The following is a 7,444-nucleotide window of genomic DNA, read 5'->3' as shown; positions in this document are numbered from 1 at the left end:
CTTAGCCACTTGAGTCATAGGCGCTGAGCCGTAAGCTAGTCTTTAAATGTGATTCTAAAACAGCCTGTATAGATTTTTCATAAGCTAAGAGTTTTAGAGATGTGATTGAGTGTGTCCAGTTTAGGAAAGCAGTTACTAAGATGATTTTGGTAACTGATTGACATAGATTATGTATTTACCTTACCTTTTGAAAGATGTAGCATATACAGTATGCACTTGGTAAAATGTTTATTCAGAAAGGCAACTCTTACTTGTTTTTTGAGACAGAGTCTCACTTTGTTGCCCTGGGTACTCTGTTGGGCTCAAGCTATTCTCTTGTCTCATCCTGTCAAGTATCTGAAACTACAGGCTCTTGTCATATCACCCGGCTATTTTTTAGAGACGTGGTCTCTCCTGCTCAGCCTGGTCTCGAACCTGTGAGCTCCCGCAATCTACCTGCCTAGGCCTCCCAGAGTGCTGGGATTACAGGCATGAGCCATCATACCTGGCCTAGAAAGACAACTCTTGTATAAGATGAATGATCCAAAAATTCTGAGTTGTCATACTTCTTAGGTGTCTTTGTACTGATTTCCTTTTTGCTGGTCTGTCTTATTAGCTAGGATTAATGTAACATCATACTATAAACTGGATTAGAGAACAAGGAAATGGGAAAATGTAATTAAAAATTATTTTTCATGATAATTTTGAAATTAATCCTTCTTTGTCTACCTATAGTGTCTTGTTTAATATATTAAATGTTATATTAAATTATAATTCTATACCATCCCATTGTCACATTGTGGCTCTGGAAAAAGTTATTGGGATGCTAAAGGAATATTTTAATTATAATAAGACTGAAGTAACTGGGCTTATTTTAAAGTTATTCTTTAAATAAAAGTCCTTGATGATACCTGGTTAGTTCTATAACATTATTTCCTTCTTCAAAATTTAAATAAATATCTAAATACTATTTGCTTTCCCATATATACATATATGTGTGTATAATAGTTATTGATATTCAGAGGAAGGGACTTGGATTTTTGTTTATATTTATTTAATATCACTACTTTATTATACTGTTCTGGCAAAAAGATTAGTACAGTTATATTCAAAATGTGTATTGGGTTCACATAGCAGGGTCAAATGACTAGAACATGATCAGTGAAAGACACACTTGGACATGATCAAGAGGTATTTCACTGCCACAAAATAAGACCAGAGAAGAATTCTAAGGGGGCAGATGTACTGCTTGCTACCCCTTAGAAGTCAAGGAGCTTATTCCATATAGGTGTGAGGTGTGAGGAATGGCTTCTTTTCTTATTTATTTGTTTGTTTATTTAGACAGAGTCTTACTTTGTCTCCCTTGGTAAAGTGCTGTGGCATCAGAGCTCACAGCAACCTCAAACTCTTGGGCTCAAGCTATTCCCTTGCCTCAGCCTCCCATGTAGTTGGGGCTACAGGTGCCTGCCACAATGTCCAGCTATTTTTTGTTGCAGTTTGGCTGGGGCTGGGTTTGAACCCACCACCCTCAGTATATGGGGCCAGTGCCCTACCCACTGAGCCACAGGTGCCATCAAAATGGCTTATTTTCTGATGTCTATATGTGGGACTATTTCAACTGCCACTAGAAACCCCTGGAAGGTTTTTGTATTATGTATATATTCTTTTTTTATTAAAATAAATGCAGCACTCACGCTTGATCCCAATCTTCTGAGAGTCAGCTCCTCTGAGATCAGGAAGGAAATACCTGTTTTTTTTTTTTTTACATCACCATGCAGGTTATATTCATCTTCCACTGAAATGACTAGAGCCCTCTAGACAGTGGCCTGTCTATAGAAGAGTATGGGACTGGCTCCTGGGAGCAAAGAGGCTCTCTTCATTTGGTCATTCATGATTCCTCCCTAGCCAATACTCAGGCAGGTCCCTAGTAAAGAAAGCACTGGCAAAAACCTGAGTTCTACCTGTCATCTCTTCGAAAGAGGAATTTTCCCTTGGTTTGGACCCATGTCCCACAGGTGCTATTCTGACTAGATTATATGATGGGAATGGGTGCAGGAGAAAAAATGACTAAGATGAAAATGGGAGCCACTGGTTCACAACTGCAGCTATAATTAATGATTCTTCCAAAATGTGGTCAGTGTCACATGTGCAGGGGAAGATGCAGAGGAATGGGAGAGCAGGGAGGGTGTTCTTTGTGCAGTATGCTCTCTCCTAGCTTTTACTTCTTGGCTTTGCCCTGCACAACTACAGCTTCCATGCCCTTACCAGTATTCTCTTCATCCTCCAGGAATTGTATGGGCTTGATGGGCTCCATGATAGCCTCTTCAGAGAAACCTTCTAAATGCTTGGCAATACCCTGAAGGCTGTTGCCGTAGGTGCAGTCAGTACCTCTTTTCTCTTGTCAGTCTATGACAAGAATGAACTATTTCTTCATTCCAGAAGGGCAAAACTATGGCAATACTGTCCTTTAGACTCTCACAAGAGAGTTACTCATCTTCAGTGAAATCTGTATACCTATGATCCTTCCTGATGTTGTAGAATGGGTGGTCAGACTCCATCTGAGGCAGGGGTTGGGGGAGACATGGTAGGAGCACCTCCAGATCTTCACTGAGGCTTTACTGTGCTTCGCCACCTTTTCTGCCTTACTGGGGGTGGTCAGACCCCTGTAATGCCTCTCATTGAGGTTCTGCATCTTCATCAAGAGCAGTCACATCTGGTTACTGGCATCTAGCACTGTCCAGAGAGGTGGGATTGATCTCTTCTGCACCGAGGTGAAGCAGATATCAGATTCATTGCCAGCATCTCTCAGTGCCTGCCTGCCAGCCACTCTTCACTTCCTCATGGCCTACGGGGCTGGGGTCAGCATCATGCCAGCTTCTGAGCCATTCTCCACTGACTTTAAACTATACAAATACATATTTAAACTTATAGAATAAATATTTATATAACTTTAGGAACTGTAATGGCCCATTAGATAAAAGCATGGGCTCCAAATCCAAAATTGCTTGTGTTTGGAGAGCTTCTGAATTGCTGAATCATGGAGGTGCTGGGAGGGTAGTGTGCCCAGAGACGGCATGGAAGCTCCATGCCCCTTTATCTGTGTATGTATCTCTTCCATCTGGCTGTTCATCTGTATCCTTTATAATCGTTTACAGCAAACTGATAAATGTGTTTCCCTGAGTTCTGTGAGCCAATCTAGCTAATTAAACCTGAGATGGGGATTGTGGGAATTCCAATTTATAGTTGGTCAGTCAGAAGCTCAGGTCACAACCTGGAGCTTGTGATTGGCATCTGAAGTGGTGGCAGGGGTGGTGGGCAGTTTTGGGGGACTGAATTCTCAACCTGTGGGATCTGATGCTAACTCCTTATAGACAGTGTCAGGATTAAATTTAGTTAATAGGATTCTAGTCGGTGTCTGCTGGAAAATTGGTTGATGTATGGGGAAAACCTCCCACATACCTGCTAAAAGAGTTTTTTTGGGGGGGGGCGGGGAGACAGAGTCTTTTTTCTTTTTTTTTTGAGTCGGAGCCTCAAGCTATCCCCCTGGGTAGAGTCCTGTGACATCATGCTCACAGCAACCACCAACTCCTGGGCTCAAGCGAGTCTCCTGCCTCAGCCTCCCAAGTAGCTGGGACTACAGGCGCCCGCCACAACGCCTGGCCATTTTTTGGTTGCAGCCATCATTGTTGTTTGGCGGGCCCGGGCTGGGGATTCGAACCCGCCACCTTAGGTGTATGTGGCTGGCGCCTTAGCCGCTTGAGCCACAGGTGCCAAGCCGAGACAGAGTCTTAAGCTGTCGCCCTGGGTAGAGTGCTGTGGTGTCACAGTTCATAGCACCTCAGACTCTTGGGCTTAAGTGATTTCTTTTGCCTCAGCCTCCCAAGTAGCTGAGACTACAGGTGCCTGCCACAATGCCTGGCTGTTTTTTTTTTGACTGGGGCTGGGTTTGAACCAGCCACCTCTGGCATATGGGGCCAGCGCCCTACTCCTTTGAGCTACAGGTGCCGCCCCTGGCTGGGTTTTTTTTTTTTGTTGTTGTTGTTGTTGTAGTTGTCGTTGTTGTATCAGGCCAGGGCCAGATTTGAACCTAGCAGCCTTGGTGTATGTGGCTGGCACCCTGCCTACTGAGTTACAGGCGTCACCTGTTTTGTTTTTTCTTTTCTTTTTTTTCCCCCCAGTTTTTGGCAGGGGGCTGGATTTGAACCTGCCACCTCCAGCATATAGGGCCATTACCCTACTCCTTTGAGCCACAGGCACCGCCCCCTGTTTTGTTTTTTCTTTCTACTAGGATGCACTTTTACTTACCCCTGGCTTTGAGAAGTGTGAAATTTCTAACCTTTACAAAATCTTGATTTTATTTAGGTTCTGTTGAAAGACACTAAGTAGATTGTTTTCAGTTTTTATATAATTCTAAAGGTCTTTGTATAAATAATGTTTATTTTTACTGATTTCTTTCTTAGCCTGTAAAATGTGACTAGAACTCAAGTTTTTTATAACTTCTGTTATTTGTTAGCAGATTGGTTTGCAGAAAGAATGAGATATTTCATGATACAGTTTCAGAAATGTATGTGGGTACTCAATTTCTTATGGCATTCCCAACTTTGGAGTAAAGTTTTTATAATTGCTGCCATAGACAGATGTGCTGTAGTACCACTAGGAAAGAGTTGTGAATTCTACTTTGTTCAGGAAGTTGGATGTGTGTGGGCTGTGAGATTATGGCATCATACAGGATTTTTTCCTTTAGTTCAGTCACGGAAGCTGAGTGTTCACTGTTGAATTAAGACTGGAAAAGCTTAATCACTGTGCACAGTAGTCTGATGAATGAAACTAACTGAAAGATTGAGTAAACTATAGTCATTCATAATAGATGGGGGATTTGTTTGAGAAAGGGGATATGATGGGAACATGAAGACAGGAAAAGATGAAGCTGTGGAGGAAGATAGGGATAGATTTAGAGAGTTTTGTGTATGCTTAAAAAATTGGAATTTTTTCTTGAGAGGCGTTTTCAGAGCTGTGTATATCTGTCCCCTTAACCTCTCAGTACCTCCATTTCTTCATGTGTAAAATTAACAATACCTATCTTAGGAAATTTTTTGGAGATTAAATTGAAGTAAGTCATATAAAGTGCTTAAACAAAGTGCCAAGGTGAGTTCCCTGCTAGGTATTAACCATTAATTATAATTATTTGGGAACCACTGCCCTAGGTCACCTAAAAATATTCTGTAATCAAGCAGTTGATAGAATAATCACAGATGATTTATTAATAACTACATTGGAAGATTTTTATTCAAAATTAAAGACATGAAAATTAAATGTAGGCTCGGCACCCGGAGCACAGTGCTTACAGCGTTGGCCACATACACCAAGGGTGGCAGGTTCGAACCCAACCCAGACCAGCTAAACAACAATGACATCTGCAACAAAAAAATAGCCAGGTGTTGTGGCAGGTGCCTATAGTCCCAGCCACTTTGGAGGCAGAGGCAAGAGAATCTCTTAAGCCCAAGAGTTGGAGGTTGCTGTGAGCTGCGACAGGACAGTACTCTACTAAGGGCAGCATAGTGAGACTGTGTCTCAAAAAACAAACAAACAAAAAAACATTAAATGTAAAATAAGACAAGATACAAATTGGTATGCTTTTTGTTGGGCAACATCTATCCAAATTTAAATGCCTATATTTTTTAACCTAGTGATTCTAAGAATTGATCCCATTGTCACATGCATGTACAAGTTGTATGTACAAGGATGACAATTACAGTATTGTATTTTTAAGAAAAAAAGCTGGGGGGGGGCTTGCACCTGTGGCTCAAAGGAGTAGGGTGTCAGCCCCATATGCCGGAGGTGGCGGGTTCAAACCCAGCCCTGGCCAAATACTGCAAAAAAAAAGAAAGAAAGAAAAAAAGCTGGAAATAACCTTAAATGTTCACCAGTATGATACAATAAAAGACTATGTAGCCACTAAAAAAGGAAATAGATCTCTGTGTAAAGAGAGATTTCCAAGATACACTGCTAAGGCTTTGTAAAAATAGGATGGAAATTTCTCTCTCTTTGTTTATTTGTATCTTTGCCAGTCTGAGAGAAAATGGTTATCTATTTTTAATTTTGATTTTGGGTGAGATCGAATGTTTAGTAGTTTGTTTATGTTCTTGGATCATTTTCTATTAGGATGGAACTTGTTAATTGGGTCCAAGACTGCTTTATGAGTAGGATAGTAACCTTTATCATACTAACATAATCTTTCACCCAGATTACCTTTTTTTTTAAAAAAAAAAAAACATTTTATTTATTTTCTTTTATTTACTTTTTTGAGACTGATTTTTGCTCTGTCACCTTGACTAGAGTGCCATGGCATCATGATTGTTCACAGCAACTTCAAACTCTTGGGCTTGAGCAATCCTCTCGCCTCAGCCTCCCTAGTAGCTGGGATTACAGGCATGCATCACCACGCCTGGCTAATTTCTTTAGTTTTAGTAGAGAATGCGGTCTCACTCTTGCTCAGGCAGGACTAGAACTCCTGACTTAAAGCAGTCAACCTGCTTCAGCTCTCTGAGTGCTAGGATTACAGGTGTGAGCCACTGCACCTGGCTTTCACCCAGATTACCTTTAAACTTTTTCAAATAATTTTTTAAAAATGCAGTCAAGCTTTTAAATATGTTTTCATGAGAATTTCTGTTTCTGGTTAAAAGACTTTTCTATTTCCTGGTGGTTTTTATTTTTAAATTTAACTCATTTGGAATTTTATTTGATGTGAAGTAGTGATCCAGATCTTTCCACCTAAATGATTATTTGTCATATTCTAATTTTTTTTTTTTTTTTTTTTTGAAACTGTGTCTCACTTTTTCACCCTCGGTAGAATGACATGGTGTCATAGCTCATAGCAACCTCAAAGTCTTGGGCAATTCTCTTGCCTCAGCCTCCCAAGTAGCTGAGACTACAAGCAGCTGCCACAACTCCCAGCTAATTTTTTTAGAGGTGGGGTTTTGCTCTTGCTCAGGCTGGTGTTGAAATTCCTGACCTCAGGCAATCCACCTGCCTCAGCCTGGGTGTCATTCTAATTTAAGAAATTTTGCATCACAATTGATCATTTGGTTGAGCATCATAGAGGTCTCTGTGACCCTGATGAGAACAGTTTCAGTGAAAATGGTCGGAGCAAAAGTCTTTCTGAAGTTGATTCAAGAGATAGGAATCACACTGGGTGCCATGGCTCATGCCTATCATCTCCGCACTTGGGAGACAAAGGCGGTGGATTGCCTGAGCTCAGGAGTTGGAGACCAGCCTGAACTAGATCGTGATCCCGTCTCTAAAAATAGCTGGGCGCTATGGTGGGCAGGGGTAGTCCCAGCCGCTCGGAAGGCTGAGGCAAGAGGATCGCTTGAGTCCAAGAGTTCCAAGAGTTTGAGGTTGCTGTGAGCTATCATACTCTACAGAGGGTGACAAAGGGAGACTCTTTGTCTCAAAAAAAAAAAAA

General features: G+C 41.3%; 1 protein-coding gene and 1 pseudogene across 1 annotated transcript in view; one reads left to right on the top strand and one right to left on the bottom strand.

Annotated features, from left to right (window-relative positions):
• LOC100942818 overlaps positions 1–2,293 on the bottom strand; it is a 9,501-nt pseudogene extending 7,208 nt beyond the window's left edge.
• The window catches only part of ZMYM4 (zinc finger MYM-type containing 4), a 168,719-nt gene that overhangs the window by 54,023 nt on the left and 107,252 nt on the right, over positions 1–7,444 (top strand). The window lies entirely within an intron of this gene.

The sequence above is a fragment of the Otolemur garnettii genome, unplaced genomic scaffold, assembly GCF_000181295.1.
Source record: "Otolemur garnettii isolate 467f Iridium unplaced genomic scaffold, OtoGar3 scaffold00025, whole genome shotgun sequence".
NCBI classification, from domain to species: domain Eukaryota; kingdom Metazoa; phylum Chordata; class Mammalia; order Primates; family Galagidae; genus Otolemur; species Otolemur garnettii.
Note: the sequence above shows the minus strand (reverse complement) of the source record. Positions and strands in the feature narration are given on the sequence as shown.